The sequence below is a fragment of the Eschrichtius robustus genome, chromosome 3 (genome assembly GCF_028021215.1).
Source record: "Eschrichtius robustus isolate mEscRob2 chromosome 3, mEscRob2.pri, whole genome shotgun sequence".
Taxonomy (NCBI): Eukaryota; Metazoa; Chordata; class Mammalia; order Artiodactyla; family Eschrichtiidae; genus Eschrichtius; species Eschrichtius robustus.
In genome coordinates, this window is record NC_090826.1 from 185,508,199 (window position 1) to 185,529,971 (window position 21,773).

Sequence of the window (21,773 nt, forward strand, 5' to 3'; positions counted from 1 at the left end):
TGAATATATATGTAAAACTTAATCATTTTGCCATACACCTGAAAATAACATTGTAAATCAACTATACTTCAATTTAAAAAAAAAGCTAAATAATGGAAAAAAAAAATAGACTGAACTTGACTTATTACATATTAAAACCTACCAAAAAGCTACTTAAAGCAGTATAGTATTGGCAGAGGAATGGATGAACAGTGGTGGAATGAAATATAAAGGTCAATCATAAAGTATTGTGGGACCTTAATATATGAAAGAGAATGACATTTATGGTCATGTATGTTTTCTTAAAGGCACTAGATGAAAACAAACAGATTTCTACCTCACACTATACAGAAAAGTAAATACCAGATAAATTAATGATCTAAATTAAAACAAGGAAGGAAGGAAGGGGGAAAGAAAGGAAGAAAGATAAATTAGGAGAAATTTAGGAGAATGCATAACCATGGGAGTAGGTGACCTGTGTAATCTAGATAGGAAACTAAAAGGAAATAATAGCTGTATTTTTGACCACATAAATAATTGGCAATGGATATCATATGTTAACGTATACCACAAACAAAATCAAAATACAAATGATAAACTGGGAATCACATATAGGTAAATATCCTCAGATTGATTAGTAAAATTCGTAAGTAAAAATGCAAGAAAATAGGAGGAAAAAAGAGCAAAAGATATAAAACAGACAATTCACAGTAGAATAAATTCAATTAATAGTCAATAGCAAGGGGCGCCATGTTAGGACGAAGGAGAAGGAGGAGAAGCGCTTAAAGCAGCGGGTGCGGGAGTGGGGTTGGACCCAGGGCTGAGGCAGGCCCCCCCCCCCAGCCTCCCTCCCGCCTCAGTGGATCATGCCCAGGGCGGCGGTTGCGGGGGGGGGGGGGGGGGGGGGGGGAGTGACTGGGCGGTGCCGGCGCAGGAGACGATGCCGTTTCCAGTTACAACGCAGGGATCACAGCAAAAACACAGCCGCCACAGAAGCAGTATGGCATTACCTCTCCCATCAGCTTAGCAGCCCCCGAGGAGACTGACTGCCTGCTTACCCAGAAACTAATTGAGACTCTGAAGCCCTTTGGCGTTTTTGAAGAGGAAGAGGAACTGCAGCGCAGGATTTTAATTTTGGGAAAATTAAATAACCTGGTAAAAGAGTGGATACGAGAAATCAGTGAAATCAAGAATCTTCCACAATCTGTAATTGAAAATGTTGGTGGAAAAATATTTACATTTGGATCTTATAGGTTAGGAGTACATACAAAAGGTGCCGATATTGATGCATTGTGTGTTGCACCAAGACATGTTGATCGAAGTGACTTTTTCACCTCGTTCTATGATAAGTTGAAATTACAGGAAGAAGTAAAAGATTTAAGAGCTGTTGAAGAGGCACTTGTACCAGTTATCAAACTGTGTTTTGATGGGATAGAGATTGATATTTTGTTTGCAAGATTAGCACTGCAGACTATTCCAGAAGACTTGGACTTAAGAGATGACAGTCTGCTTAAAAGTTTAGATATAAGATGCATAAGAAGTCTTAACGGTTGCAGGGTGACCGATGAAATTTTACATCTAGTACCAAACATTGACAACTTCAGGTTAACCCTGAGAGCTATCAAACTGTGGGCCAAACGCCACAACATCTATTCCAATATATTAGGTTTCCTCGGTGGTGTTTCCTGGGCTATGCTAGTAGCAAGAACTTGCCAGCTTTATCCAAATGCAATAGCATCAACTCTTGTACATAAATTTTTCTTGGTATTTTCTAAACGGTATGTGTTTAGATTATATTAAAATAAAATTGATTGTAGACACACACACACACACAAAATAGTCAATAGCAAAAGAAATAAGTACACATGAAAAGTGATGACATCGGGTGCCGGAGAAGATGCAGAAAATGCACTCTTTTCATTGTTGTTGGCAGTGGGAATTGTGATCATTTAAAAAGCAAATCTGGGTAAATGGCAGAGTAGGACCTTGCGCTCACCTCCTTGGACAAGCACACCAAAATCACACCTAACTGCTGAACAACCATCAATTAAAAAGACTGGAACCTACCAAAAAAGATATTCTATAACCAAAGACATAAAGAAGGAACCACAATGACACAGCAAGAGGAGCGCTGTGTCAGATACAATCAAATCCCATAACGTGGTGGTGGGGGGGGGGGGCAACCCAACCCACAAACTGGAGAGTAATTATATTGCAGAAGTTCTCCCACAGGAGTGAGAGAGCTCTAAGCCCCACAGCCTAGGGGTCTGGCATCAGGAGGAGGAGGCCTCAGAGCATTTGGCTTTAAAGGCCAGTGGGGCATGCCCGCAGGAGCGCCACAAGGCAGGGGAAACAGAGATCCACTCTTAAAGGGCTCACACAAGAACTCGCATGCACTGGGACCAAGGGCAAAAGCAGTGACTTCATAGGAGCCTGTGCCAGACATACCTGCTGGTCTTGGAGGGTCTCCTAGGGAGGGGGGGAGCGGCTGTGGCTCTCTCTGGGGTCATAAAAGCTGGTAGCGGACATATAAGGGAGTATTCATCTACTGAAACTCTTATGAGAGGCAGACATTTTGCCTGAGCCAAGAGCAGCAAGATCTGGCCCCATCCAACAGCCTGTGGGCTCCAGGCTCTAGAACAGCCTCTGGAACAGTCTCACCCACCAGGGGTGGACACCAGAAACAAGAAAACTTGTTGAGTTTCGGGTTAGCAGATGCAAACTATTATACATAGAATGGATAAAAAACAAGGTCCTAGTGTATAGCACAGGGAACTCTGTTCAATATCCTGTGTTAAACCATAATGGAAAAGAAAAAGAATGAATACATACATGATAGATGATAGACAGATAGATGTATAACTGAATCACTTTGCTGTACAGCAAAAGTAACACAATATTGTAAATCAACTATACTTCAATTAAATCAATTATTTAAAAAACCCTTGAGACAAATGAAGACAAAATCACAACCACCCAAAATCTATGGGACGCAGCAAAAACTGTTCTAAGAGGGAAGTTTTTAGTGATACAAGCTAAGAAGGAGAAAATCTCAAATAAATAACCTAACCTTACACCTAAGTTAACTAGAGAAAAATTAACAAACAAAACCCAAATTTAGTAGAAGGAAAGAAATCATAACTATCAGCAGAAGTAAATGAAATAGAGCCTAAATAAACAAACAAAAACAAACCAAAAAAATCAGTGAAACTAAAACTGGGTTCTTTGAAAAGATAGATAATATTCATAATCCTTAGCCAGACTCATCAGGAGAAAATGGAGAGGGCCCAAATCAATAAATGTACAAATGAAAAAGAAACAGTTACAACTGACATCACGGAAATACAAAGGACCCTAAGAGATTACTAAAAGCAAATATTTGCCAATAAAATGGACAACCTAGAGAAAACAGACAAATTTTTATAAAGGCACAATCTCCCAAAACTGAAGCAGGAAGAACCAGAATATATGAACTGACAAATTACCATTCCTGAAATTGAATCCGTAATTTAAAAAGTCCCAACAAACAAAAATCTAGTGGATGACTTCACAGGGAATTTCTTCCAAACATTTAGAGAAGAGTTAACACATATCCTTCTGCAAATCTTTCAAAAAATTCCAGAAGAAGGAACACTTCCTAACTCATTGTATGAGGCCATCATCACCCTGATACCAAAAGCCAGACAAATACAGCACACACAAAAAGAAAATTACAGGCCCATAGCACTGATGAGCATAGATACCAAAATCCTCAACACAGTATTACCAACAGACTCCAAGAATAGCTCATACATCATGATCAAGTGGGATTTATCCCAGGGATGTAAGGATTTTTCAATATTCTCAAATCAATCAGGATGATAACACCACATGAACAAATTGAAGAATAAAAACCATATGATCAATTCATGCAGAAAAAACTTTTGACAAAATTCAATACCATTTATGATAAAAACTCTCCAGAAAATGGGCATAAAGTGAACATATCTCAACATAATAAAGGCCATATATGACAAATCTACAGCTAACATCATTCTCAGTGGTTAAAAGCTGAAAGCATTTCCTCTAGGATCAGGAACAAGACAAGGATGTCCACTCTCAACACTTTTATTCAATATAGTTTTAGAAGTCCTAGCCATGGCAATCAGAGAATAAAAGGAATCCAAACTGGAAAAGAAGTAAAACTGGCACTGTTTGCAGATGACATGATACTATACATAGAAAGTCCTAAAGATGCTACCAGAAAACTACTAGAGCTCATCAGTGAATTTGGTAAAGTTACATGATACAAAATTAATACAGAGAAATCTGTTGCACTTCTATACACTAACAATGAAAGATCAGAAAAAGACAATAAAGAAACAATCACATTTACCATCCCATCAAAAAGAAAAGAATACTTAGGAATAAACCTTCCTAAGGAGACAAAAGACCTGTACTCCAAAAACTATAAGATGCTGATGAATGAGATCGAAGACGACACAAACAGACTGAAAGATATACAATATTCTTGGATTGGCAGAATCAATATTATTGAAATGACTATACCACCCAAGGCAATTCAGATTCAATGCAATCCCTTTCAAATTACCAATGGCATTTTTCACAGAACTAGAACAAATAATCTTAAAATTTGTATAGAGACAAATAGTCAAAGCAATCTTGAGAAAGAAAAACAGAGCTGGAGGAATCAGTCTCCATGACTTCAGACTATATTACACAGCACAGTCATCAAGACAATATGATACTGGCACAAAAACAAATACAGATGAATAGAACAGGATAGAAAGCCCAGAAATAAACCTAATCATCCATGGTCAATTAATCTATGACAAAGATGGAAAGACTATACAATGGAGGAAAGACAGTCTGGGAAATGGTGCTGGGAAAACTGGACAGCTACATGTAAAAAAAATGAAATTAAGCATTCTTTAAAGGCATATGCAAAAATAAACTCAAAATGGATTAAAGACCTAAACGTAAGACAGGATACTATAATACTATAATACTATAGTATTATACTGTAATACTCTATAATACTCTTAGAGGAAAACATAGGCAGAACACATTTTGACGTAAATCACAGCAAACACACTTTGACATAAGTCACAGCAATATCTTTTCCAAGCCGACTCCTAGAGTAATGGAAATAAAAACAAAAATAAACAAATGGGACCTAATTAAAGCTATTGCACAGCAAAGGAAACCATAAACAAAACGAAAAGATGACCCACAGATTGGTAGAAAATATTTGCAAATGATGTGACCAACAAGGGATTAGTCTCCAAAATTTACAAATAGCTCATGCAGCTCAATATCCAAAAACCAAACAGCCCAATCAAACAATGGGCAGAAGACCTAAATAGACATTTCTCCAAAGAAAACACGCAGATGACCGAGAGGTACATGAAAAGATGCTCAATGTCACTAATTATTAGAGAAATGCAAATCAAAACTCCAATGAAATATGGTCTCACACCAGTCAGAATAGCCATCATCAAAAAATGTAAAAACAATAAATGCTGGGGAGGGTGTGGAGGAAAGGGAACCCTCTTGCACTGTTGGTGGGAATGTAAATTGATACAGCCACTGTGGAGAACAGTTTGGAGGTTCCTCAGAAAACTAAAAATAGAACTACCATATGATCCTGCCATCCCACTACTGGGCACATATACGCACAAAACTCTAATTCGAAAAGATACATGCACCCCAATGGTCATAGCAGCGCTATTTACAACAGCCAAGACATGGAATCAACCTAAATGTCCATCAACAGATGAATGGATAAAGAAATACAATGGAATATTACTCAGCCATAAAAAAGAATGAAATAATGCCAGTTGCATCATCATGGATGGACTTAGAGATTGTCATACTAAGTGAAGTATGTCAGACAGAGAAAGACAAATATATGATATCACTTAAATCAAAATCTAAGAAAAAAGGATACAAATGAACTTATTTACAAAACAGAAACAGACTCACAGACTTAGAGAATGAACTTATGATTACTACGGGGGAAGGGTCAGGAGGAGGGATAGATTGGGAGTTTGGGAATGACATGTACACACTACTATATTTAAAATAGATAACCAATAAGGACCTACCGTGTAACACAGGGAACTCTGCTCGATATTCTGTAATAACCTAAATGGGAAAAAAAATTGAACCAGAATAGATACATGTCTATGTATAACTGAATCACTTTGCTGTACACCCGAAACTAACACAACATTGTAAATCATCTATGCTCCAATATAAAACAAAAATTTAAAAAGAAGACAATCACACACACACAAAAGAAAATTACTGGCCCATATCACAAGGAGAAGAACAAATACCATATAATATCACTTATATGTGCAATGTAAAATATGGCGCAAATGAACTTGTATGAAACAGAAACAGACGCACAAACATAGAGAAGAGACTAGTGTTTGCCAAGGGAGAAGGGGAGCAACAGAGGGATGGCTTGGGAGTTTGGGTTTAGCAGATGCAAACTATTATACATAAAATGGATAAAGAACAAGGTCCTACTGTATAGCACAGGGAACTCTATTCAATATCCTGTGACAAACCATAATGTAAACGAAAATGAAAAAGAATGGATAGATGGACAGATAGATAGATAGACGTATAACTGAATCACTTCTCTACAACAGAAAGCAACAACATTGTAAATCAACTATATGTCAATTAAATCAATTTACAAAAAACATAGAGACAAACGACGACTCAAAACGTATCAGACACAGCAAAAGCAGTTCAAAGAGGGAAGTTTTACACAATACGAGCTAAAAAGAAGAAAAATCTCAAATATATAACCTAACTTTACACTGAATGTAACTAGAGAAAGATAAATAAACAAAACCCAAAGTTAGTAGAAGGAAAGAAATCATAAAGATCAGAGCAGAAATAAACGAAATAGAGCCTTAAAAAAAAACAGAAAAATAATCAGTGAAACTAAAAGCTGGTTCTTTGAAAACATAAATAAGATTGATAAACCTTAGCCAGACTCATTATCAAAAAAAGGGAGAGAGCCCAAATCAATAAATGCAGAAATGAAAAAGAAGTTACAACTGACATCACAGAGATACAAAGAACCCTAAGAGACTACAATGAGCAACTATTTGCCAATAAAATGGACAATCTAAAGCAAATGGACACATTTTTCCAGAGGTACAATCTCCCAGAACTGAACCAGGAAGAACTGGAGTATATGAACTGACCAATTACCACTCCTGAAATTGAGTCAGTAATTTAAAAAGAACCAACAAACAAAACCCCAGGACCAGATGGCTTCACAGGGAATTTCTACCATACATTCAGAGAAGAGTTAACACCTATCCTTCTGCAAATCTTCCAAAAAATTGCAGAGGAAGGAGCACTTCTTTTTTTTTTTTTTTTTAACATCTTTGTTGGAGTATAATTGCTTCACAATGGTGTGTTAGTTTCTGCTTTATAACAAAGTGAATCAGTTATACATATACATATGTTCCCATATGTCTTCCCTCTTGCATCTCCCTCCCTCCCACCCTCCCTATCCCACCCCTCTAGGTGGTCACAAAGCATCGAGCTGATCTCCCTGTGCTATGCGGCTGCTTCCCACTAGCTATCTATTTTACGTTTGGTAGTGTATATATGTCCATGCCACTCTCTCACTTTGTCACAGCTTACCCTTCCCCCTCCCCATATCCTCAGGTTCATCCTCTAGTAGGTCTGTGTCTTTATTCCCGTCTTACCCCTAGGTTCTTCATGACCTTTTTTTTTCTTTCTTAGATTCCATATATATGTGTTAGCATACGGTATTTGTTTTTCTCTTTCTGACCTACTTCACTCTGTATGACAGACTCTAGGTCCATCCACCTCACTACAAATAACTTAATTTCGTTTCTTTTTATGGTTGAGTAATAGTCCATTGTATATATGTGCCACATCTTCTTTATCCATTCATCTGTTGATGGACACTTAGGTTGCTGCCATGTCCTGGCTATTGTAAATAGAGCTGCAATGAACATTTTGGTACATGACTCTTTTTGAATTACGGTTTCCTCAGGGTATATGCCCAGTCGTGGGATTGCTGGGTCGTATGGTAGTTCTATTTTTAGTTTTTTAAGGAACCTCCATACTGTTCTCCATAGTGGCTGTATCAATTTACATTCCCACCAACAGTGCAAGAGTGTTCCCTTTTCTCCACACCCTCTCCAGCATTTATTCTTTCTAGATTTTTTGATGATGGCCATTCTGACTGGTGTGAGATGATATCTCATTGTAGTTTTGATTTGCATTTCTCTAATGATTAATGATGTTGAGCATTCTTTCATGTGTTTGTTGGCAATCTGTATATCTTCTTTGGAGAAATGTCTATTTAGGTCTTCTGCCCATTTTTGGATTGGGTTGTTTGTTTTTTTGATATTGAGCTGCATGAGCTGCTTGTAAATTTTGGAGATTAATCCTTTGTCAGTTGCTTCATTTGCAAATATTTTCTCCCATTCTGAGGGTTGTCTTTTGGTCTTGTTTACGGTTTCCTTTGCTGTGCAAAAGCTTTGAAGTTTCATTAGGTCCCATTTGTTTATTTTTGTTTTTATTTCCATTTCTCTAGGAGGTGGGTCAAAAAGGATCTTGCTGTGATTTATGTCATAGAGTGTTCTGCCTATGTTTTCCTCTAAGAGTTTGATAGTGTCTGGCCTTACATTTAGGTCTTTAATCCATTTTGAGTTTATTTGTGTGTATGGTGTTAGGGAGTGTGGTAATTTCATACTTTACATGTACCTGTCCAGTTTTCCCAGCACCACTTATTGAAGAGGCTGTCTTTTCTCCACTGTATATTTTTGCCTCCTTTATCAAAGATAAGGTGACCATAGGTGCGTGGGTTTATCTCTGGGCTTTCTATCCTGTTCCATTGATCTATATTTCTGTTTTTGTGCCAGTACCATACTGTCTTGATTACTGTAGCTTTGTAGTATAATCTGAAGTCAGGGAGCTTGATGCCTCCAGCTCCATTTTTCGTTCTCAAGATTGCTTTGGCTATTCGGGGTCTTTTGTGTTTCCATATAAATTGTGAAATTTTTTGTTCTAGTTCTGTGAAAAATGCCAGTGGTAGTTTGATAGGGATTGCATTCAATCTGTAGACTGCTTTGGGTAGTAGAGTCATTTTCACAATGTTGATTCTTCCAATCCAGGAACATGGTATATCTCTCCATCTATCTGTATCATCTTTAATTTCTTTCATCAGTGTCTTATAATATTCTGCATACAGGTCTTTTGTCTCCTGAGGTAGGTTTATTCCTAGGTATTTTATTCTTTTTGTTGCAATGGTAAATGGGAGTGTTTTCTTAATTTCACTTTCAGATTTTTCATCATTCGTGTATAGGAATGCCAGAGATTTCTGTGCATTAATTTTGTATCCTGCTACTTTACCAAATTCATTGATTAGCTCTAGTAGTTTTCTGGTAGCAGCTTTAGGATTCTCTATGTATAGTATCATGTCATCTGCAAACAGTGACAACTTTACTTCTTTTCCAATTTGGATCCCTTTTATTTCTTTGTCTTCTCTGATTGCTGTGGCTAACACTTCCAAAACTATGTTGAATAATAGTGGCGAGAGTGGGCAACCTTGTCTCGTTCCTGATCTTAGTGGAAATGGTTTCAGTTTTTCACCATTGAGGACGATGTTGGCTGTGGGTTTGTCATATATGGCCTTTATTATGTTGAGGAAAGTTCCCTCTATGCCTACTTTCTGCAGGGTTTTTATCATAAATGGGTGTTGAATTTTGTCAAAAGCTTTCTCTGCATCGATTGAGATGATCATATGGTTTTTCTCCTTCAATTTGTTAATATGGTGTATCACATTGATTGATCTGCATATATTGAAGAATCCTTGCATTCCTGGAATAAACCCCACTTGATCATGGTGTATGATCCTTTTAATGTGCTGTTGGATTCTGTTTGCTAGTATTTTGTTGAGGATTTTTGCATCTATGTTCATCAGTGATATTGGCCTGTAGTTTTCTTTCTTTGTGACATCTTTGTCTGGTTTTGGTATCAGGGTGATGGTGGCCTTGTAGAATGAGTTTGGGAGTGTTCCTCTATCTGCTGTATTTTGGAAGAGTTTGAGAAGGATAAGTGTTAGCTCTTCTCTAAATATTTGACAGAATTCGCCTATGAAGCCATCTGGTCCTAGGCTTTTGTTTGTTGGAAGATTTTTAATCACAGTTTCAATTTCAGTGCTTGTGATTAGTCTGTTCATAGTTTCTATTTCTTCCTGGTTCAGTGTCGGCAGGTTGTGCAATTCTAAGAGTTTGTCCATTTCTTCCAGGTTGTCCATTTTATTGGCATAGGGTTGTTTGTAGTAATCTCTCATGAGGTAGGATTGTATTGCTATAAACTTCCCTCTTAGCACTGCTTTTACTGCATCCCATAGGTTTTGGGTCGTTGTATCGCCATTGACATTTGTTTCTAGGTATTTTTTGAGTTCTTCAATGATCACTTGGTTATTAAGTAGTGTATTATTTAGCCTCCATGTGTTTGTATTTTTTGCAGATCTTTTCCTGTAATTGATATCTAGTCTCATAGCGTTGTGGTCGGAAAAGATACTTGATACAATTTCAATTTTCTTAAATTTACCAAGGCTTGATTTGTGACCCAAGATATGATCTATCCTGGAGAATGTTCCATGAGCACTTGAGAAGAATGTGTATTCTGTTGTTTTTGGATGGAATTTCCTATAAATATCAATTAAGTCCATCTTGTTTAATGTATCATTTAAAGCTTGTGTTTCTTTATTTTCATTTTGGACGCTCTGTCCATTGGTGAAAGTGGGGTGTTAAAAGTCCCCTACTATGATTGTGTCATTGTTGATTTCCCCTTTTATGGCTGTTAGTATTTGCCTTATGTATTGAGGTGTTCCTATGTTGGGTGCATAAATATTTACAATTGTTATATCTTCTTCTTGGATTGATCCCTTGATCATTATGTAGTGTCCTTCTTTGTCTCTTGTAATAGTCTTTATGTTAAAGCCTATTTTGTCTCGTATGAGAATTGCTACTCCAGCTTTCTTTTGATTTCCATTTGCATGGAATATCTTTTTCCATCCCCTCACTTTCAGTCTGTATGTATCCCTAGGTCTGAAGTGGGTCTCTTGTAGACAGCATATGTACGGGTCTTGTTTTCATGTCCATTCAGTGAGTCTGTGTCTTTTGGTGGGAGCATTTAATCCATTTACATTTAAGGTAATTATCAATATGTATGTTCCTATTCCCATTTTCTTAATTGTTTTGGGTTTGTTATTGTAGGTCTTTTCCTTCTCTTGTGTTTCCTGCCTAGAGAAGTTCCTTTAGCATTTGTTGTAAAGCTGGTTTGGTGGTGCTGAACTCTCTCAGCTTTTGCTTGTCTGTAAAGGTTTTAATTTCTCCATCTAATCTGAATGAGATCCTTGCTGGGTAGAGTAATCTTGGTTGTAGGTTTTTCTCCTTCATCACTCTAAATATGTCCTGCCACTCCCTTCTGGCTTGCAGAGTTTCTGCTGAAAGATCAGCTGTTAATCTTATGGCGATTCCCTTGTGTGTTATTTGTTGTTTTTCCCTTGCTGCTTTTAATATGTTTTCTTTGTATTTAATTTTTGATAGTTTGATTAATATGTGTCTTGGCATGTTTCTCCTTGGATTTATTCTGTATGGGACTCTCTGTGCTTCCTGGACTTGATTAACTATTTCCTTTCCTATATTAGGGAAGTTTTCAACTATAATCTCTTCCAATATTTTCTCAGTCCCTTTCTTTTTCTCTTCTTCTTCTGGGACCCCTATAATTCGAATGTTGGTGGGTTTAATGTTGTCCCAGAGGTCTCTGAGACTGTCCTCAATTCTTTTCATTCTTTTTTCTTTATTCTGCTCTGTGGTAGTTATTTCCCCTATTTTATCTTCCAGGTCGCTTATCCGTTCTTCTGCCTCAGTTATTCTGCTATTGATTCCTTCTAGAGAATTTTAAATTTCATTTATTGTGTTGTTCATCATTGTTTGTTTGCTCTTTAGTTCTTCTAGGTCCTTGTTCAACGTTTCTTGTATTTTCTCCATTCTATTTCCAAGATTTTGGATCATCTTTACTATCATTATTCTGAATTCTTTTTCAGGTAGACTGCCTATTTCCTCTTCATTTATTAGGTCTGGTGGGTTTTTACCTTGCTCCTTCATCTGGTGTGTGTTTTTCTGTCTTCTCATTTTGCTTAACTTACCGTGTTTGGGGTCTCCTTTTCACAGGCTGCAGGTTCATAGTTCCCATTGTTTTTCGTGTCTGTCCCCAGTGGCTAAGGTTGGTTCAGTGGGTTGTGTAGGCTTCCTGGTGGAGGGGACTAGTGCCTGTGTTGTGGTGGATGAGGCTGGATCTTGTCTTTCTGGTGGGCAGGTCCACGTCTGGTGGTGTGTTTTGGGGTGTCTGTGGCCTTGTTATGATTTTAGGCAGCCTCTCTGCTAATGGGTGGGGTTGTGTTCCTGTCTTGCTAGTTGTTTGGCATAGGGTGTCCAGCACTGTAGCTTGCTGGTCGTTGAGTGAAGCTGGGTCTTGGCATTGAGATGGAGATCTCTGGGAGATTTTCGCCATTTGATATTACAAACGGAGCTGGGAGGTCTCTTGTGGACCAGTGTCCTGAAGTTGGCTCTCCCACCTCAGAGGCACGGCCCTGACTCCTGGCTGGAGCACCAAGAGCCTTTCATCCACGCGGCTCAGAATAAAAGGGAGAAAAAATAGAAAGAAAGAAAGAAAGAAAGAGGATAAAATAAAATAAAGTAAAATAAAATAAAGTTATTAAAATAAAACATAATTATTAAGAAAAAAATTTTAAAAAGTAAAAAAAAAAAACAAAACGGATGGACAGAACCCTAGGACAAATGGTGAAAGCAAAGCTATACAGACAAAATCACACACAGAAGCATACACATACACACTCACAAAAAGAGAAAAAGGAAAAAAATATATATCGTTGATCCCAAAGTCCACAGCCTCAATTTTGGGATGATTCTTTGTCTATTCAGGTATTCCACAGACACAGGGTACATCAAGTTGACTGTGGAGATTTAATCCACTGCTCCTGAGGCTGCTGGGAGAAATTTCCCTTTCTCTTCTTTGTTCACACAGCTCCCAGGGTTCAGCTTTGGATTTGGCCCAGCCTCTGCGTGTAGGTCGCCTGAGGGCGTCTGTTCTTCGCTCAGACAGGACGGGGTTAAAGGAGCAGCTACTTCGGGGGCTCTGGCTCACTCAGGCCGGGGGGAGGGAGGGGTACGGAGGAGGCGGGGCGAGTCTGCGGCGGCAGAGGGCGGCATGACGTTGCAGCAGCCTGAGGCGCGCCGTGCATTCTCCCGGGGAAGTTGTCCCTGGATCACGGGACCCTGGCCGTGGCGGGCTGCACAGGCTCCTGGGAGGGGAGGTGTGGATGGTGACCTGTGCTTTCACACAGGCTTCTTGGTGGTGGCAGCAGCGGCCTTAGCGTCTCATGCCCATCTCTGGGGTCCGCGCTGATAGCTGTGGCTCGCGCCCGTCTCTGGAGCTCGTTTAGGCGGCGCTCTGAATCCCCTCTCCTCGCGCACCAGGAAACAAAGAGGCAAGAAAAAGTCTCTTGCCTCTTCGGCAGGTCCAGACTTTTTCCCGGACTCCCTCCCGGCTAGCCATTGTGCACTAGCCCCCTTCAGGCTGTGTTCACACCGCCAACCCCAGTCCTCTCCCTGGGATCCGACCAAAGCCCGAGCCTCAGCTCCCAGCCCCCGCCCGCCCCGGCGGGTGAGCAGACAATCCTCTCAGGCTGGTGAGTGCTGCTCGGCACCGATCCTCTGTGCGGGAATCTCTCTGCTTTGCCCTCCGCACCCCTGTGGCTGCGCTCTCCTCCGTGGCTCCGAAGCTTCCCTCCTGCCCACCCCCTGTCTCTGCCAGTGAAGGGGCTTCATAGTGTATGGAAACCTTTCCTCCTTCAGAGTTCCCTCCCACTGGGGCAGGTCCCATCCCTATTCTTTGTCTCTGTTTTCTCTTTTTTCTTTTGCCCTACCCAGGTATGTGGGGAGTTTCTTGCCTTTTGGGAGGTCTGAGGTCTTCTGCCAGCGTTCAGTAGGTGTTCTATAGGAGCAGTTCCACATATAGATGCATTTGTGATGTATCTGTGGGGAGGAAGGTGATCTCTGCGTCTTCCTCTTCCACCATCTTTAAGCTCCAGGACAGAAGGAGCACTTCTGAATTCATTATATGAGGCCACCATCACCCCAATTAAAAAAACCAGACAAAGATATCACACACAGAAAAGATAATTACAGGCCCATATCACAGATGAACATAGACGCCAAAATCATCAACACAGTATTAGCAAACAGAATCCAACAATACATTAAAAGGATTATACATTATGATCAAGTGGGATTTACCCCAGAGATGCAAGGATTTTTCAATATCCACAAATCAATCAGTGTGATACACCAATTGAACATAAAAACCATATGATCCTTTCTAGAGAGGCAGGGAAAGCTTTTGATAAAATTCAACATCCATTTATGATAAAAAAAAAAAAAAAACCTCTGTAGACGGTAGGCACAGAAGAACTATACCTCAATGTAATAAAGGCCATATATGACAAACCCAGCACTAACATCATACTTGATGGCGAAAAGCTGAAAGAACTTTCTCTAAGATAATGAACAAGAAGATCATGAACATGCCCATTCTCACCACTTTTATATAACATAAGTTTCAAAGTCCTAGCCAGAGCAACAGAGGAGAAAAATAAAAAAAAGTATCCAACTTGGAAAAGAAGAAGTAAAACTGTCATTTTTTGCAGATGACATGTTAGTACACATAGAAAAGTCTAAAGAGGCAACCAGAAAACTGCTAAAACTCATCAATGAATTCAGTAAAGTTGCAGGATACAAAATTATTACAGAGAAATCTGCTTCATTTCTATACGCTATCAGTGAAAGATCCAAAGGAGAAACTCAGGAAACAATCCCATTTATCATAGCATCAGATAGAAGAAAATATTTTAGAAATCAACCTACCTAAGGAGGCAAAAGACCCGTACTCCAAAAACTATAAGATTCTGATGAAAGAAATTAAAACCAACACACACAGATGGAAAGAAAGACCTGTTCTTGGATGGGAAGAATCAACATTGTTAAAGTGATCACACTGTTCAGAACAATCTACAGATCCAGTGAAATCCCTAACAAATGACCAAGGGCATTTTTCACAGAACTAGAACACAAAAACTTTAAATTTGTATGGAAACACAAAAGACCCTGAATAACCAAAACAATCTTGGGAAAGAAGAAAGAAGCTGGAGGAATCACTCTCCCTGTCTTCAGACTATATTACCAGGCTACAGTAATCAAAACAGTATGGCCTACTGGTAGAAAACCCAAAATACAGATCAATGAAACAGGAAAGAAAGCACAGAAATAAACCATTCAGCTATGGTCAATTAATTTAAGACAAAGGAAGCAAGAATATACAATGGAGAAAACACAGTCTGTTCAATAAGTGGTGCTGGGAAAACTGGACAGCTACATGTAAAGAATGAAAGTAGAACATTCTTAACACCCTATCCCAAAATAAACACAAAATGAATTAAAAACCTAAGTGGAAAACTGGATACTAAAAGACTCCCAGAGGAAAACCTAGACAGAACACACTTTGACATAAATTGCAGCAATATCTTTCTAGTTTTGGCTCCTAGGGTAATGGAAATAAAAACCGAAATCAACAAACGGGACCTAGTCAAACTCAAAAGGGTTGACACAGCAAAGGAAACCATAAACAAAAAGGAAAGACAACCTACAGACTGGGAGAAAATATTTGCAAATGAGGCAACTGACGAGGCCTTAATTTCCAAAATATACAAACATCTCATACAACTGAACAACCAAAAAACAAAATGACCCAATCGCAAAATGGGCAGAAGACCTACGAAGACATTTCTCAGAGACATACAAATGGCCAAACAGGCACATGAAAGGATTCTCAACATCAGTAATTATTAAAGAAATGCAAATCAAAACTACAATGAGGCACCACCTCACAAATATCAGAATGGCCATCATTAAAATGTCTACAAATACCAAATGCTGGAGAGGGTGTGGAGAAAAGGGAACCCTCCTACACTGTGCATGGGAATGTAAATTGGTGCAGCCACTTTGGAAAACAGTATGGAGCTTATTCAAAAAACTAAAAATTGACTTGCCATATGATCCAGCAACCCAACTCCTGCATATATATCCAGACAAACTTCTAATTCAAGAAGATACATGAATCCCTATGTGCACAGCAGCACTATTAACCATAGCCAAGACATGGAAGCAACCTAAATGTCCACTGACACATGAATGGCTAAAGCAGTTATGGTATATACATACAATGGAATACTACTCAGCCATAACAAAGGATGAAATAATGCCATTTGCAGCAACATGAATGGAGCTAGAGATTATCACACTAAGTGAAGCAAGTCACAAAGAGAAGGAGAAATACCGTATGTTATCACTTATATGTGGAATGAAAAATCTGACATAAAAGAACTTATCTACATAAAAGAAACAGACTCACAGACATAGAGAAGAGACTGCTTGTTGCCAGGGAGAGGGGAAGCACGGAAGAGATGGATTGGGAGTTTGGGGTTAGCAGATGCAAACTATTATAGAATGGAGAAAGAACAAGGTCATGGAGAAAAGGGAACCCTCCTATACTCTTGAAGGAAATGTAAATTGGTACAGACACTAAAGAGAACAGTATGGTGGTTCCTTAAAAAACTAAAAGTAGAGCTACCATATGATCCAGCAATCCCACTCCTGGGCATATATTCAGAGAAATACATAGTTCTAGAGGATACATGCATCCCAATGTTCATTGCAGCACTCTTTACAGTAGTCAAGACACAGAAGCAACCAAAATGTCCATTGACAGAAGAATGGATGAAGGAGATGCGATACATATATACAATGGAATATTACTCAGCCAACAAAAAGAATGAAATAATGCCATTTACAGCAACATGGATGGACCTGGAGATTATCATACTAAGTGAAGTAAAACTATCATACAATATTGCTTATATACGGAATCTAAAAAGAAATGATACAAAGGAACTTATTTACAAAACAGAAACAGACTCGCAGACTTAGATTACAAACTTATGGTTACCAGAGGGAATGGGGTGGGGGGAGGGATAGATTGGGAGTTTAGGATTTACATGTACACACTCTTGTATTAAAACAGATAACAAATAAGGACCTACTGTGTAGTACAGAGATTTTGCTCAATATTTTGTAATAACCTAAATGGGAATTAATATGAAAATGAATAGGTACATATATATGTATAACTGAATCATTTTGTTGCACACCTGCAACTAACACAGCAATGTTACTCAACTATATTTTAATATAAAACAAAAAATTTAAAAATTTAAATAAATAATAAATAAATTTAAAAAAGGAACAAGGTCCTAGTGTATACCAGAGGAAATTGTATTCAATATCCTGTGATAAACCATTACTGGAAAAGAAAATGAGAAAGAATGCATAGACAGATAGATAGGTGTATAACTGAATCAATTTGCTATACAGCAAAACATTGTAAATCAACTATACTTCAATTAAATCAATTAAAAAAAAAAAAAACCCTAGAGGGCTTCCCTGGTGGCGCAGTGGTTGAGAATCTGCCCACCAATGCAGGGGACACGGGTTCGAGCCCTGGTCTGGGAAGATCCCACATGCCGCGGAGCAACTGGGCCCGTGAGCCACAACTACTGAGCCTGCGCGTCTGGAGCCTGTGCTCTGCAACAAGAGAGGCCGCAATAGTGAGAGGCCCGCGCACCACGGTGAAGAGTGGCCCCCACTTTCCGCAACTAGAGAAAGCCCTCGCACAGAAACGAAGACCCAATACAGCCATAAAAAAATAAATTAAAAAAAAAATCATTTATAAAAAAAAAAAACAAAACCCTAGAGATAAATAAAAACAAAAACACAATGACCCAAAACCTATGGGATGCAGCAAAAGCTGTTCTAAGAGGGAAGTTTTTAGTGATAAAAGCTAACAAGAAGAAAAAGCTTAAATAAATGACGTAACTTTACACCTAACGTAACTAGAGAAAAATGAACAAACAAAACCCAAACTTAGAAGGAAAGAAATCATAATGATCAGAGCAGAAATAAATGAAGTAGAGCCTAAAAAACAAACAACAAACAAACAAAGATCAACGAAACTAAAACCTGCTTCATTGAAAAGATAAACAATATTCATAATCCTTAGCCAGACTCATCAGGAAAAAAAGGGAGAGGGTCCAAATCAATAAATGTACAAATGAAAAACAAGCAGTTACAATCAACATCATGGAAATTCAAAGGATCCTGAGGCTACTAAAAGCAAATATTTGGGCTTCCCTGGTGGCACAGTGGTTGAGAATCTGCCTGCCAATGCAGGGGACATGGGTTCGAGCCCTGGTCTGGGAAGATCCCACATGCTGTGGAGCAACTGGGCCCGTGAGCCACAATTACTGAGCCTGCACGTCTGGAGCCTGTGCTCTGCAACAAGAGAGGCCGCAATAGTGAGAGGCCCGCGCACCGTGATGAAGAGTGGCCCCCACTTGCCACAACTAGAGAAAGCCCTCGCACAGAGACGAAGACCCAACACAGCCATAAATAAAATAAATTAAAAAAAAAAAAAAAAAAAGCTTGCACTTTAAAAAAAAAAACAAAACTGAATCAACAAATGAAAATCCAGGACCAGATGACTTCACAGTGGAATTCTACCAAACACTTAGAGAAGAGTTAACACCTATCGTTCTGCAACTCTTCTAGAAAACTGCAGACGAAGGAACACTTCTGAACTCATTCTATGAGGCCACCAATACTCTGATACCAAAAACCAGACAAAGATATCACACACAGAAAAGAAAACTACAGGCCCATGTCACTGATGAACATAGATACAAAATTCCTCAACACAATATTGCAAACAGACTCCATCAGTACATTAAAAGGCTCATACATCATGATCAAGTGGGATTTATCCCAGGGATGGAAGGAATTTTCTATATCTGCAAATCAATCAGTGTGATACACCACATCAACCAATTGAAGAATAAAAATCATATGATCATCTCAATAGAAGCAGAAAAACCTTTTGACAAAATTCAACACCTATTTATCATAAAAACTCTCCAGAAAGTGGATATAGAGTGAACATACCTCAACATATATGACAAACCTACAGCTAACATCATAGTCAATGGTAAAAAGCTGAAAGCATTTCCTCTAGGATCAGGAACAAGACAAGGATATCCACTCTAGCCACTTTTATTTAACATAGTTTTGGAAGTCCTAGCCACGGCAATCAGAGAAGAAAAAGAAACAAAAGGAATCCAAATTGGAAAAGAGGGTGTAAAACTGTCACTGTTTGCAGATGACATGATACTGTACATAGAAAATCCTAAACATGCTACCAGAGAACTACTAGAGCTCATCAGTGAATTTGGTAAAGTTGCAGGATACAAACTAAATATACAGAAATCTGTTGTACTTCTATACACTAACAACAAAAGATCAGGAAAATACATTAAAGAAACAATCCCATTTACCATCACATCAAAAAGAAAAAAACTACTTAGGAATAAACTTACCTAAGGAGACAAAAGGCCAGTACTCTGAAAACTCGAAGACACCGATGAAAGAAATAGAAGACAACACAAACAGATGGAAAGATATACCATGTTCTTGGATTAGAATAATCAATATTGTCAAAATGACTATGCTATCCTAGGCAATCTACAGATTCAATGCAATCCCTATCAAATTACCAATGGCACTTTTCACAGAACTAGAACACATAGTCTTAAAATTTGTATGGAGACAAATATTCAAAGCAATCTTGAGAAAGAAAAATGGAGCTGGAGGAATCAGGCTCCCTGACTTCAGACTGTACTACACAGCTTCAATCATCAAAAGAATGTGGTACTGGCACAAAAACAGAAATATAGATGAATGGGACAGGATAGAAATCCCAAAACAAACCCACACACCTATGGTCAATTAATCTATGACAAAGGAGGCAAAACTATACAATGGAGGAAAGACAGTCTGTTCAACAAAGAGTGCTGGACAACTACATGTAAAAAAATGAAATTAAAACATTCTTTAACACCATATACAAAAATAAACTCAAAATGGATTAAAGACCTAAATGTAAGACAGGATACTATAATACTCTTAGAGGAAAGCATAAGCAGAACACTCATTGACAAACCGCAGCAATATCTTTGTCTAGCTGTCTCCTAGAGAAATGGTTATAAAAACAAAAATAAACAAATGGGACCTAATTAAACTCAAAATATTTTGCACAGCAAAGGAAACCACAGACAAAACAAAAAGACAACCCACGGAATGGGAGAAAATATTTGCAAATGATGCTACCTACAAGGGATTAGTCTCCAAAATTTACAAACAACGCATGTGGGTCAATATCAAAAAAACCAAACAATCAATCACAATGGGCAGAAGACCTAAATAGACATTTCTCCAAAGAAGACATACAGATGGCCAAGAGGCACATGAAAAGATGCTCAACATCCCTAATAATTAGAGAAATGCAAATCAAAACTCCAATGAAATATGATCTCACACCAGTCAGAATAGCCATCATCAAAAAATGTAAAAACAGTAAATGCTGGGGAGGATGTGGAGAAAAGGGAACCCCCCTGCACTGTTGGTGGGAATGTAAATTGATACAGCCACTATGGAGAACAGTACGGGGGTTCTTTAAAAAACTAAAAGTAGGGCTTCCCTGGTGGCACAGTGGTTAAGAATCCACCTGCCAATGCAGGGGACATGGGTTTGAGGTCTGGTCCAGGAAGATCCCACATGCCGCGGAGCAACTAAGCCTGTGTGCCACAACTACCGAGCCTGTGCTCTAGAGCCCGTGAGCCACAACTACTGAGCCCGTGTGCCACAACTACAGAAGCCCATGTGCCTAGAGCCTGTGCTCCACAACAAGAGAAGCCACCGCAATGCGAAGCCTGCACACCACAACGAAGCATAGCCCCCGCTCGCCGCAACTAGAGAAAGCCCATGTGCAACAACGAACACCCAATGCAGCCAAAAATAAATAAATAAATAAATAAATTTATTTTAAAAACCCCACAAAACTAAAAGTTGAGCTACCATGTGATCCAACAAACCCACTCCTGGGAATATATCCAGCAAAAACTATAATTGGAAAAGATACGTGCACCCCAATGTTCATATCAGCACTATTTACAATCACCAGGACATGGAGGCAACCTAAATGTCCATCGACAGAGGAATGGATAAAGAAGATGTGGTACATATATACATGGAATATTACTCAGCCATAGAAAAGAATGAAATAATGCCATTTGCAGCATCATGGATGGAACTAGAGATTGCCATACTGAGTGAAGTGAGTCAGACAGATTAAGATAAATATCATATGATATCATTTATACGTGGAATCTAAAAAAAATGATACAAATGAACTTATTTACAAAACAGAAACAGACTTAGAGAACAAACTTATGGTTACCAGAGGGAAGGGTCGGGGGGAAGGATAGACTGGAAGTTTGGGATTGACATGTACACACGGCTATATTGAAAATAGAGAACCAATAAGGACTTGATGTATAACACAGGGAACTCTGCTCAATACTCTATAATAATCTAAATGGGAAAAGAATTTGAAAAAGAATAGATACATATATATGTATAACTGAATCACATTGCTGTACACCTGAAACTAACACAACATTGTTGATCTGC

The 21,773-nt window shown here is 38.7% G+C and overlaps 1 pseudogene; it reads left to right on the forward strand.

Moving 5' to 3' along the window:
- The first annotated feature begins 919 nt into the window (after positions 1-919).
- LOC137761655 (poly(A) polymerase alpha pseudogene) lies at positions 920-1,791 on the forward strand (annotated as a pseudogene).
- The last annotated feature ends 19,982 nt before the right edge of the window (positions 1,792-21,773 follow it).